We start from the raw sequence: 13,573 nt of genomic DNA on the forward strand, positions 1-13,573 counted from the left end.
CTATGGAAGGGTCACACCTTCCAGAGAAAGGTGGTAAACTGCCACTAATTTCAATCGCTTCAGTTCTTGGCTCAGCAGCAACTACCCAAACCCTATTCCCCATCCTTGTGGCAGGCCATAATGTGTGAGTTCCTGGAGCAAGCTACCTGTGGGAGCTGGGGAACAGTGAGGACCCTGTTCTTCAAGAACTGGATCTGTATGCTGATGGCTCATTGCTGCTTCTGTTCTGTGGATCCAGATGCAGAGCCGGGCAGGCACTGTTGTTGCACCTCCGCCCAGTGATGCACCCCTCCCCCTCCAGCTGAAGAACATAGGGGATTTGAAAGATTGGTATCCACTTTCTCCTCTTCATTTCTCTATTTTTTTGGAAGCTAAATACTACCAAGCAGGCCATTCAAAGGCACATATGTGTAGGAGAAATGGGAAGATCACTGTAAATGCCAAAGGAAAGGCACACACTCAGCCAAGATCTAAGATTACACTCAAAGCTAATATTACCATAATGATGAAAAACTACAGAGCAAATAGAAACAACAGTAAAGACAGCAACCCCTAGATAGGGCGGTGAATCTGATATCCACTCACCATATTATTGGATGCAGCTGTCCAATTTCAACAACACATCACAAAGCACAAAGAAACAGGAGAGTACAGCTTACTCAAAAGAAAAAAAGCTGTGTGTGTGGTGAACACCTTTAATCCCAGCACCCAGGAGGCAAAGGTGAGACTCCACCTTAAAAAAACAACAAACAAACAAACAGCAACAGAAATTATACCCAAGAAAAGCCAGGTGGCAAATTTTGTTCAGAAACATTGTATTAAAGATACTAAACAATGGGCTGTAGAGATGGCTTAGTGGTTAAGGTGTTGGTCTGCAAAGCCAAAGGATCCCCAGTTCGATTCTCCAGGACCCATGTAAGCCAGATGCACAAGGAGGCACATGCATCTGGAGTTCGTTTGCAGTGGCTGGAGGCTCTGCCACACCCATTCCCCCACCCCGCCTCTTTCTCTCAAATAAATGAATAAAATATATTTTTAAAAAAGATACTAGCGCTGCCTTAGCTCGAAGCGCTCTTCGGAGCTGCGCCGAGCGCCCCAGGCGCGCGCCGGGCGGACGCTCAGGGAGGCGGGTCGGGTCTCCGCGGCGCGGCCGCCCACCCGTGAGGGTGTCCGGTCCCCCGGCGCTCTCGGAGCGAGGGGCGCCAGCCCGGCGGCGGCGGCGGCGTCTGAGAGCCTAGAGCGAACAGAGGACCAGGCCGCGAGGTCGCGCGGAGAGTAGCCAAAGAGAATGAAAGAAGTAGATAATCTTGAAAGTATAAAATAAGAATGGGTTTGTGAAGCAGGATCTGACAATCATCCCCTCACTGATTCACTGATAATCAACAAAAGAGTTCTGAACAGTTTGTTGACACCCTTTTTGAAGACGCTCAGAAGGTTGGTGCCAAATGCTTGTCCCCCTCTGAACATAAGAAACAGGTAGATCTAAATATAAAATTATGGAAAAATGGATTCACAGTTAATGATGACTTTAGAAGTTACTCTGATGGTGCAAGTCAGAAGTTTCTGAACTCGATCAAAAAGGGTGCCACCCCCAAAATTGTTTCTAGAAAAAAAGAGTATTGAAGTTGGAAATAAAAATGCTTTGTCTGCTGTCTCACTGAACAACTTGGAACCCATCACTAATATACAGATCTAGTTAGCTAATGGGAAAAGGATTGTGCAGAAATTTAATACTTCTCATAGCTCTGCCTTTGCTCAGATTGCTAGATGAGACACTCACACTGGAAGAAGCCAACTTACAGAACACTGGCATCATTCAGAGACTCAAAAAACTGCTGAACCTCTTAGAAAACTTTCATAATTTTTGAAAGACTAAGTGGAAAATTTTCAGGGAAGGTTGCAATTGGACATGCAAAGTGGGAGATAGAAGTCATTGTTACTGGACTTTTGGTTTGAGTGCTGTTTAACTCCAGATGAGGGGGTTTTAAAATAATCACAAGTTAGGAGAATGACTTATAACTGCTCTTTTCATGTACTTTTCCCAAAAGACTACTTGGAAAAGATACACTTGTTTTCAGATTCTAGTTAATCAAGACATCATATATATTAAATAGCTGTTAGGATCTTAATATGGTCTAAAATAGCAAAAATATTCACGTTAACATTCAAACATCATTCTCAGACAGCAGGTGTTTCTACAAATATTAGCTGTCTTGGTTTTTAAATGGTAAAATATATTTTATTTTTTAAAAAAAATATATATATATTTTATATTTTAAATGGTAATACATAGCAGGCTAAAAGCATTAGTGTACTTATTTTATAACTTAGATATAATAAAGATTTGGAGGAACTATTTCTCCATGGCTGTGTCTTAAACCTCAAAGCATTGTTTTCACTTGTGCTGGCAAGATATATTCAAATAATAATTTGTCAACATATCTTAAGGTGTATTATAATTTAGGGAAACAATTGTGTAGCTTAGTATAATGTCAGTATTAATCTTCCTACACACATTGCTGTCTTCCAAATATATAATTTTACAGGCTGAAATTATGGCTTAATGGTAGAGCACTTCCCTAGGATGTATGAGGTATGAGGCTCTGGGTTCAAATCCTAGCATCACCACAAATAAAAATCCTTCAAATACATAATTTAAAGAAATTCTTCCTGGGCATGGTGGCACCTTTAATTCCAGCAGTTGGGAGGCAGAGGTAGGAGGATAGCCATGAGTTTGAGGCCACCCTGAGACCTGAGATAACACAGTAAATTCCAGGTCAGCCTGAGCTAGAGTGCAACCCTACCTTAAACAAAAAGAAAAGAAAAGAAATTCGTGGTCTGGAGAGATGGTTTAGCCATTAAGGCGTTTGCCTGCAAGGCCAAAGGACCTAGGTTCAGCTCCCCAGGACCCACGTTAGCCATATGCAAGGGGGCGCATGCATCTGGAGTTCATTTGCAGTGACTGGAGGCCCTAGCGCACCCATTCTCTCTCCCTCTCTCTATCTGCCTCTTTCTCTCTCTGTCTGTTGCTCTCAAATAAATAAATAAAAATAACAAAAAAAATTAAATTTAGAATCTAAAAATAAAATAAAATAAAAATAAAAAAGATACTAAACAATGGGCTGGAGAGATGGCTCAGCAGTTAAAGGTGCTTGCCTGCAAAGCCTAACAACTCAGATTCAACCTCAGTACCCACATTTGAGGAATAAAAATGCAAAAAATATTAATGAAAGTGAGCAGAGCCCAATAGACACCATCTGCAGACCATCATTCACACTGGAGGAGTCCCAGTAAATGAGAGAAAGAAGAGAGAGATTATTTGAGGTATTAGAAAATGGCTGAACACTCGGAAGTCTGAGGTAGGAGGATCGCCATGAGTTCGAGGCCACCCTGAGAATACATAGTGAGTTCCAGGTCAGCCTGGACTAGAGAAAGACCCTACCTTGAACCTCCCCCCTGAAAAAAAAAGTGAAGATTCCCCAAATTGGATAAAAAGCCATGAATACAAATGTCCAAAACATTCAACCCTAAATAAAATTAATTCAAAGAGACACTAATATATGGAACACAATATACTTTAGAATCAAATTGTTAAAAGCCAAATACAAGAAGACCTGAGGGTTGGAGAAATTGCTTAATGGTTAAGGCTCTTGCCTATGAAGTCTAAAGACCCAGGTTCAATTCCCCAGTACCCACGTTAGCCAGATGCACAAGGTGGCACATATGTCTGGAGTTCGTTTGCAGTGGCTAGAGGCTCTGTTGTACCCATTCTTTCTCTTCATCTGCCTCTCTCTCTCAAAATAAATATTTTTTTTTTAGAAAAGATGACCCCAGTGCTAGGATTAAAGGCATGCACTGCCATACCTGGCTGCTGTTTGTTTGTTTGTGTGTGTGTTTTTTCCTCAAAATGAATTGTTATATACAAAGGATCCTCAATAAAGGTAATAATAGAATTCTTATCAGAAACTAATATAATTGTAATTCTCATCAGAAACTATAATATTTACAATACTAAAAGGAAATTTAAAAAAGCAGTCACTAAGAATCCTCTATCCAGAAAACCTATCCTTCAAAAATGAAGGAGAAATTAACATATTCCCAATAAACAATGGCTTAGAGTGCTTGCATAGCATTCACAAAGACCTAGGTTTGAAACGTAGCACAAAATAAAACCAGGTGTGGTGGTACACACATGTAATATCTCTCAGTATTAGAGAGATGGAGGCAGCAGGTTCAGAATTTCAAGGCCATTCTTGGATATATAACAAGACAACTGGAGCAAAAAGTTGTCTTTAGGCAAGCACTCTACCACTGAGCTGCATCCCAGGCCAACTGGAACCGTCAATATTTCACTGACAATAATGGGTAAACCATCAGACATAAGATAGAAAAGAAATAAAAAACGTGAATGAGCTGGGCATGATTGTACATGTCTTTAATTCCAGCTCCTGGAAGGTAGAAGTAGGAGGATCACTGTGAGTTTGAGGCAAGCCTGGGACTACATAATGAATTCCAGGTCAACCTGGGTTTGAGCAAGACCTTACCTTAAACAAACAAACAAAAAAAAAAAAAAGAAAGAAAGAAAAGAAAGTGTGAATGACACGGTGAGTCAGGAAGTATTAATATATATAGGGTTGGGGATGTGTTTCAGTTGGTAGAGATTCACAAAGACCTAGGTTTGATACATAGCACTAAATAAAACCAGATGTAGTGGTACACCCATGTAATCTCTCAGTATTGGGGAGGTAGAGGCAGGAGGTTCAGAAGTTCAAGGTCATCCTTGGATATATAACAATACTGAGGCCAGCTTGGGAAATATGAGATCCTGTCTTTTAAAAAAAAAAAACCCAGCTAAGGGCTGAAGAGATGGCTTAAGGATTAAGGTGCTTGCCTGCAAAGCCTGAGGACCCATGTTCAACTCTAGATCCCACATAAGCCAGACACACACAGTGACACCAGCACACAAGGTTGTACATGTGTGCTCGGTGGCACACACGTCTGGAGTTTGATTACAGTGGCTGGAGGCCTGGCGTACCATGCCCAGCTATGAAGACATTTCTAAATGGAATGAGGCAACCATACTAAGACAATAGCACATGACCCCCCAATGAAGACCTAGATAGTCAAAATCATAGAACATAGAATGGTGCTTGAAAGAGCTAGAAAACAGGATGTTCTTAGTCCATTTGTACTGCTATACCAAAATATCATAGATTGGATAATTTATAAAGAACAGAAATTGAGTTAACTTCATCCACTGCTGAGGGAATGGAAAATGGCACATCTGCATTGGAAACTAGTGTGGTGGTTTCTCAGAGAGTTGTGCTTTAAATGGACGTTTTCTAATCGATTCAGGAGTTTGTTAAAACTTGTAATTTAGATCTCCAGCTGCCTGGCTGGAGGAGGTATCACTGTGGGTGGATCCTAGGATCCAGCCCTACAGTATGCTGGTTACCACAGAATTGGTACCAAGAGTGGGGTGTTAGTGAGATATACCTGCCCATGTGGATTTTGGTCTTTTAGAACTTGTATGCTGAAGGAATGAGAAACTTGGTGCTTATAATTAAGACACTATTTAGAGTGGTAAGCCAAGTATTATAGACTATTCTGATGAGAGTTTAAAAATGCTAAGTACATGGGCTGCAAGGTCACTGAGAAATCCTGCTGGAGCTGAGCTGAAAACCTCCTCCATGTAGACCAATTGACAGAAATCTGGAAAAGGCCACACTGCATGCAGTTCAATGGGAGAGAGAGAAGTCACCCATGAAGATACTCAACACTGGGCACTGTAAGCCTTATATTTGGCCAGCCAGGTCAAATGAGCCAATGGGTACAATAGTGGCACTTCTATTATGGGGGAAACCAACCACTCTCTAGTTTGACTGGAGGCCTGCTCCATGGGAAGGAATACATCCTGATACTGAAAACCTCCAACAGGGGTAGTCATGAGCCCTAGGGGTGTAATGTCTGCTGGTGTCTGGCTTAATGTATATACTATGCTCACCAAACTGCCCAGTAAGCACTTCTCTTAATGTTCATACCTATATACTAATGCTATTCTCACTTTTGGTTAGAGAATCTTCTGTTTTCAGATGGCAGTAATCTTGGGATGGCACCATAGTGCTGAGAAGATATGACAGAGGAGTTCTCAGCACTGAAATATCTGTATCATAACTTCCAAGGCTCAGGGTTCATTGCAGAAGAGGTGGTGGAAAGAATGTAAAAGCCAAATCTGGATATCCATGTCCTCACAGTGCCTGACACTACCTACTCAAGACCATCATAATAAGAGGAAAAGATCATGACATCAAAATAAAAGAGATATACTGATTGAGAGGGGGAGGGGATATGATGGAGAGTGGAGTTTTAAAGGGAAAAGTGTGGGGGGGAACTATCATGGGATATTGTTTATAATCATGGAAATTGTCAATAAAAAGTAAATAAAAATGTTAAGTACAGAGAAAATTGTATTTGGAAGCTTGGCTTATGAACTTTCTAAGAGGAAGGAAAGACTGCAAAAAGCTTTGTTGGAACTGGGCTACTGACATAAGGGCTGGCTATATTCTGCTGCCCATACCCAGAGAGTTTAATCAAGGTTAAATTTGTAATGAACTGATGTGCTTGGCTAAAGATGTGGGACTAAGAGATATAAATTAAAACAAGTTTAAAATTTACTGACACAAAGACTGGTTTTAGGTCACTGAAGCTGCTATTGTCAAACACATTAACAACCTTAAGGAAGATGGCTGAACTGCTTTACATTCACAAAATGGAGAAAATGCCTGAGGTCATCTCACCCCAGAAAGACTAATTGATAGGAATCAAACTCTTTTGAGAGATTTGAAAAGAAAAGAAAAGAAAAGAAAAGAAAAGAAAAGAAAAGAAAAGAAAAGAAAAGAAAAGAAAAGAAAAGAAAAAACCTGCTCTTTAAAGTTACGATTTATTTCATTCTTATATTAAAAATATGGCTGCATCCTACACACCAGGTATTGGTTTTAGAATCATAAAAAAGACAGAGTGGTTATAAAGTACACACAGTTTCAGATGTGGCATAAAGGCAAGACATAATGAGCTTCATAAAGAGGCTGATGGAGCCACTAAAAGATGGACTGTGGGTTACATAGAAATCCGAAGATATTTTGCATATACCAGGACTGTACAAGGGCTATCATTGAGGGCTGATGGCCTGGGATAAAAGTTTTCCTTGGCTATTCAGCACTGCTGAAGGGCGGAATTGAAAAATCCAGAGGCTGGTGTGTCACTGGTCATGATGTCAGACTTAAACTACAAATGTTTGCTGGATGGTTACTAAGTTTACATTTGTCCAGCCTCTTTGTTATGTCTTATTGAAAATGTTTACTCTATGCCTTTATATGTTAAAAATATGTAACTTGGGTTTAAGGGATGGCTTAGCAGATAAGGTACTTGCCTTCAAAGCCAAATGATGCAGGTTCGATTCCCCAGGACCCATGTAAGCCAGATGCACAAGGTGGCACATGCATCTGGAGTTTGTATGCAGCAGCTGGAGGCCCTGGAATGCCCATTCTCTCTCTCTGTCTGTCTGTCTATCTGTCTGTCTGTCTCTGTCTCTCTCTCTCCCAGAAATAAATAATTTTAAAAATTAAAAAAAATGAATAACTTGTTTTGATTTTACATGTCTCACAGCTAAGAGATCATCTTAAATCTCAGATGAGACTTGGGACTTTCGAACTATCTTAAGTCAGTAAAGACTGGAAACCTTTAAACTTGGACTAAACACAATACACAATGTGAGATGGTTATGAATCTATTGGGGACCAAGGGTGGGGTGTGGTGGTTGGAATTGATGGCTTCCAATTGATTCAGGAGTTTATTAAAGCTTATAATTTAGGTCTCCCACACCACGGCTAGAGGAGGTGTCACTGTGGGTGTATCCTAGGGTCCAGCCTTAAGATTTGTTTAGGGAATTCCAGTTTAAAGATATGCAAAGTGTTGAGTTCTACCTTGTGTTCCTGAAGTGTGCTTGCTGTGGTAAAGGTGGTTGCTCTCTGCGTGGACCTGTGAAGGGTGTGAGGGATGTCTTCTTCTGTCATTATGTAACTTCCCCAGGACCTGAAGCTTCAAATAAATTCCCTTCCTCCTATAACTGTGTCTGATCTGGAGGTTCATCCTAGCACCTAGAGCTATCTACTACTCAAAGATTAAATGTAAAAATTGGGAATCAGTGGAACAAACCTGTAATCTCAGGAAAACTGAGGAAGGAGAATCACAGATTTGAGGTCAGCCTGGGTTATATCAAGACCCTATCCACAAATCCAAACCAAAACAAAAGGATCTAGTGTAGAGTTTAACCAGTAACCCTAAGTACATTTCCAGAAAAAAAGAAAACATGTATCACACAAAAACTGAGAGGATCAAATTTCCTCCAGTTTACAGCTAGGCCTAAGTTTCATTTCTAGGAGTGGCAGGCAAGACTTCTGGGAAAAACCACAAAGGGCTAATCAACAGTGACCCTGACACATGGTGTGTATGTGGGGGAGGGGAGAAAGACAGCCGCCCAGGGGCCTGAGTCAGTTCCTCTACTATCTCTGGACTATGACCAATAAAAGGACTTGCCTGAGATAGCGGGCTCCAGGGCTGAGTCAATTCCTGCAAAGTCTCTAAAACATGTCTAAACATGTCCAGGGATGGTAAAATCTGGGCCATAGCCAATCAAAGGTGTATAAATATAACTTTTGTTTGCTTAGCCAATCACATTAAAAGATGACCTAACTCTCCAAAAATTCCCCTAACTATGCTTAAATGGGGCCCGCGAGCTCCTCTCAAGGTCCCCATTTCATATCACTAGTTGACCCCCACATGCTGGCTGATTCTGCAGAATAAATGCTCTTTGCTTTTACATACTATTTGAGTCTGGGGTCTTTCTTCAATGATTCTCGGACCCTTACAAAACTTGTAAATGAATGTTCACAATGTCACTATTCACAATTGCCACAGTGGAAAGCACTAAATGCTGAAATGGTGAACTGCTGAACAGAATGTAGTGACATAGTTTTCAGCTACTGCAAGGAATAAAGTCCCAGTTTATGCTGCAATGTGGATGAGCCTTGACAGCATTAGGCTCAATGAAAGAAGCTGCTGCTGGTGTGTGTGCTGCTGGGTGCCTTTGGCATGACAGGCAAGCACTCTACTACTGAACTATCTCTCGAATCCCCCAATGCTTCACTTTGTATGATTTCTACTTATACAATAAGATGTGCTTTCTTGCAAAGCCTAACAACCCAGGTTTGATTCCCCGGTACCCACATAAAATCAAATGCACATACTGGCACAAGCAACTGGAGGCCCTAGTGTGCCCATTCTCTCTGTCTGTCTCTCTTCCCTCTATCTCTGCTTAGAAGTAAATAAATATAAATTAATTAATTAAAACTGTACTGTGGTGGTGCACACCTTTAATCCCAGCACTCAGTAGGCAGAGGTAGGAGGATAGTTTTGAATTTGAAGCCAGTCTGGTACTGCAGAGTGAATTCCAGGCCACCCTGGGCTAGAGTGAGACCCCACCTCAAAAAAAAAAAAAAAAAAAAAGGCAGGCATGGTATTGCATGCCTTTAATCCTAGCACTTGGGAGGCAGAGGTAGGAGGATTGCTGAGGGTTAGATGTACCCTGAGACTACATAATGAATTACAGGTCAGCCTGGGCTAGTGAAACCCTACCTCGAAAAAAAAATTGTACAAGACAAGCAAATTCACAAAGACAGAAAGTAGCTTAGTAGGCATCAGAATTCAGTGAGAATTCTCATGGGAAGGGAGCTTTTACCTGAGGTGATGGAAAGTAGAGGGTGACCATATTTGTACTTTTATAAATACACTAACAACTGCTAAGTTATTTAAGAAGCTATGCAAATTTTATGATATACAGCTTATATTTCATTTTTTTTTTACAGTGCTGGGGACCAAACACAGGGCATTACATATGATGGACAAGTGTTCTATCACTGTACTATAGCCTAATATATTTCAGATTTTAAGAAGAACAATTTAGGGCTGGAGAGATTGCTCAGTGGTTAAGGTACTTGCCTTCAAAACCTAATGATTGTGGTTCAATTCCCCAGTACCCATGTAAAGCCAGATGCACAGTGGCACATGCATCTGAAGCTCATTTGCAGTGGCTGGAGGCCCCAGTGCACCCATATTCTCTTTTTCTCTTTCTCATTGTTCTATCTCTCTCTGTTTACAAATAAATTAATATACAAAAAGCTATAACATTATGATAGAGTAATTGTATAATATTCACAGTCAACCCCAAGTGCCTCCAGTTTTTAAAATTATGAGTAAGAGCCACATACTGCAAGATACAAAACTCTAATATGACATATAGGGAAGACTAAAGTGAATTGAAAGATATACCATGTTTGAGAACTCAACATTGTTAAAATGTAAAATTTCCCTAAGTTGATCTGTTCAGCATGTGCCCTACCATCAAAGGCATTTATGTCAAAATTGACAAGCTGGAGGCTGGGTGTTGTGGTATACATCTTTAATACTAGCATTTGGAAGGCAGTGAGGTAGGAGGATCACTGTGAGTTCAAGTCCACCCTGAGAATACAGTGAGTTCTAGGTCACCTGGTTTAGAGTGAGACCCTACCTCAAAAAAAATGTGGGGGGAAGCTGGAGGGATGGCTTAGCGGTCAATGCATTTGCATGCAAAGCCAAAGGACCCTGGTTTGATTCCCCAGGACCCACGTTAGCCAGATGCACAAGGGGGTGCATGTGTCTGGAGTTCGTTTGCAATGGCTGGAAGGCCTGGCATACCCATTCCCTCTCTCTCTCTCCTTGCCTCTTTCTCTGTCAAATAAATAAATAAAAATAAACTTAAAAAACAACAGCAAAAAAAAACCCAAAACAAAAAAAAAAAATGGCAAGCTGATTCTAAAATATATATGAAAAGGCAGACAACCTGGAGTAACCAAAAAAATCATTGGGAAAAATAAACCTCCACAAAGTTGGAGTCATTATGCTTTTGAACTTCAAGTTATAGCATATAATTTCCCTAAGAATAAACACAGATCAGTGGAACAGGAGTACAGAAGTAGACCCACAGAGTTGATTTTTTTTTTTTTTTCTTGAGGTAGGGTTTCTCTCTAGCCCAGGCTGACCTGGAATTCATCATGTAGTCTCAGGCTGGCTTTGAGTTCACAGTGATCCTCCTACATCTGCCTCTTGAGTGCTGGGATGTGCACCACTATGCCCAGCTCAGAGATGTTTTTTTTTGAGGTAAGCCCAACAGACTGGTCTGTTTTTTATGTGAGAGAATGAAAGTGAGAGCAAAAGCAAGAGAGAGAGAATTGGCATGTTAGGGCCTTGAGGTACTGCAGTCAAACTCCAGATACATGTGCCTCCTTGTACACATGTACAACCTTGCATGCTTGTGACATTTTGTGCATCTGGCTTACATGGGACCTGGAGAATTGAACATGAGTCCTTAGACTTTGCTGGCAAGTACCTTAACCACTAAGCCATCTCACCAGCCCCAGAGTTGATTTTTGATAATGGCACCAGTGTCATTCAATAAGGAATAACTGTCTTTTTTTTTTTTTTTTTCCTTAGGTAGGGTCTCACTCTAGCCCAGGCTGACTTGGAAGTCACTAAGTAGTCTCAGGGTAGTCTCAACCTTACAATGATCCTCCTATCTCTGCCTCCCCAGTGCTGTGATCAAAGGTGTGTGACATTACACCTGACTCAGGAATAACGGTCTTTCCAATGCGCTGGAAAAGCATGCTATACATTAGGAAATGCCTAAGACTCAATCTTTTTATTTTTTTATTTTTTTGAGGTAGGGTCTTGCACTAGCCTGGGCTGACTTGGAATTAACTATACAGTCTCAGGGTAGCCTCAAACTCATGGCAATCCTACCTCTGCCTTCCAAGTGCTGGGATTAAAGGTGTGTGCCACCACGTCCGACTCTGAGACTCAATCTTAATTAATTATCTGAAATAGATCACAAACCTCACTATAAGCTAAAACTATAAAATAATTAATAGAATAGATAATTAATGTATTTTGTGACTTTAGAACAAAAATAATATATACATATGTGTGTATATATATATGTATGCATATATATATATATAAATATATTTGTATCCTATCACAAATTAATAAAATAAAACATTGATGAATTGATTTCCACCTAATTTTTAAAACTTCTGCTCTTCCTAAGACCCTGTTAAGGAAATAAAAATAAATGACACAGGCTGGGAGAAAACATTTGTAATATATATATATATCACAAAGGACTAATATATAAAGTATATGAAGAACCCCTACAACACAATGTAAAGAGTACATACAACCTCATTAAAAATGAGAAAGAAATGAAGATATTCTTTACGGAAAAAAATACACAAATGGATGATTACCACATCTAAACATATCCATTGTCATTAGACACCCTTGGGAGGCAATTAAAATCATAATGAGATCCTACCACATATCTACTAGACACACATAAATCAGCCTTCAGCTTAATTATTTTACTCACTACTTCAGAGGCTGATCACACACACACACACACACATACACACACACGAAACAACCCCAAAAAACTATCCACACTAGAGTGTAGACTTTATTAATTTTCTACAACAATTTTTTAATTCAGTGGATGACCTGCCCCTTACCCCATTATTAGTTGATTTTTTTGTTTGTTTGTTTGTTTGTCAAGGTAGGGTCTCCCTCTAGCCCAGCCTGACTTGGAATTCACTATGTAGTCTCAGGGTGGCCTCAAACTCATGGCAATCCTCCTACCTCTGCCTCCCTAGTGCTGGGATTAAAGGCATGTGCCACCAGGCCCGGCTCATTAGATGATTTTATAAATTAAAAATAAAATGTATCAATCATAGAAACTTAAAAATAGAAAATGAATGAATTTGGATCGGAGAGATGGCTTAGTGGTTAAGGTACTTGCCTGCAAAGCCAAAGGATCACGGTTCGATTCCTCAGGACCCACATGAGCCAGATGCACGAGGTGACAGATACATGCATCTGGAGTTCGTTTGCAGTGGTTGGAGGCCCTGGTGTGCCCATTCTCTTTCTCTCTCTCTCTCTCTCTCTTTCTCTTTCTTTCCCTCTTTTCCTCTGCCATGTTCTCTCTCAAATAAATAAATAAATAATATTTTAAAAAAGAAAATGAATGAATTTAAGCCATTTGGAACTAGAAAAAAATAAGCCAACTATGATGATTTAAAATGCTCAGCATAGGGTTAGAGAGATGGCTTACAGGTTAAGGCACTTGACTGCAAAGCCAAAGGATCCAGGTTTGATTACCCAGGACCCACATAAGCAAGATGCACAAGGGGGCACATACATCTAGAGTTCATTTGCAGTGGCTAGAGGCCCTGGCATGCCCATTCTCTTTGTATCTGCCTCTTTCTATATATATATATATATCCCTCTCTAAGAAAGGAAGGAAGGAAGGAAGGGAGGAAAAGAAAGAAGATGGAGATATGCTGAGCATTTTATTTATTTAAAAAATATTTTATTTATTTATTTATTTGATACAGACAAAAAGGCAGAGAGAGAGAGAGAGAGAAAG

The 13,573-nt window shown here is 40.3% G+C and overlaps 1 protein-coding gene and 1 pseudogene across 5 annotated transcripts in view; one reads left to right on the forward strand and one right to left on the reverse strand.

Moving 5' to 3' along the window:
• The window catches only part of Ccdc30 (coiled-coil domain containing 30), a 164,646-nt gene that overhangs the window by 102,175 nt on the left and 48,898 nt on the right, over positions 1-13,573 (reverse strand). The gene's annotated exons all lie outside the window — the stretch shown is intronic.
• On the forward strand, positions 1,238-1,885 carry LOC123460753 (annotated as a pseudogene).

Source organism: Jaculus jaculus, chromosome 5, assembly GCF_020740685.1.
Source record: "Jaculus jaculus isolate mJacJac1 chromosome 5, mJacJac1.mat.Y.cur, whole genome shotgun sequence".
NCBI classification, from domain to species: Eukaryota; Metazoa; Chordata; class Mammalia; order Rodentia; family Dipodidae; genus Jaculus; species Jaculus jaculus.